Source organism: Hyaena hyaena, unplaced genomic scaffold, assembly GCF_003009895.1.
Source record: "Hyaena hyaena isolate Hyena2069 unplaced genomic scaffold, ASM300989v1 scaffold_495, whole genome shotgun sequence".
Lineage (NCBI taxonomy): Eukaryota > Metazoa > Chordata > Mammalia > Carnivora > Hyaenidae > Hyaena > Hyaena hyaena.
In genome coordinates, this window is record NW_024081128.1 from 2,110 (window position 1) to 2,396 (window position 287).

The window sequence follows — 287 nt, forward strand, 5'->3', positions numbered from 1 at the left end:
GAACCTCAGTTTTACCAAGAATCACATCTTCTAAAAGGCAACTACGAAGCTGTTACTGATTCAGCCCAGGAAATGACAATCTCTGTGGAACTACGGCTTGTCAGCTCCCAACCCCCCTTCTAGACTCCACCTGGTGAGGCTGCGGCTTTAAGTGTGTGGATTACACACCCTTGCTCTGGGGGCTTCTCTCAGCGTCCACCACAGGTGGCCGGGATGCTGGAGGGGGCAGCACGGCCTGGGCCTCGCTCTTCATCCTGATGGCGGGAGTGGCTTCCATTCTCCAGCGT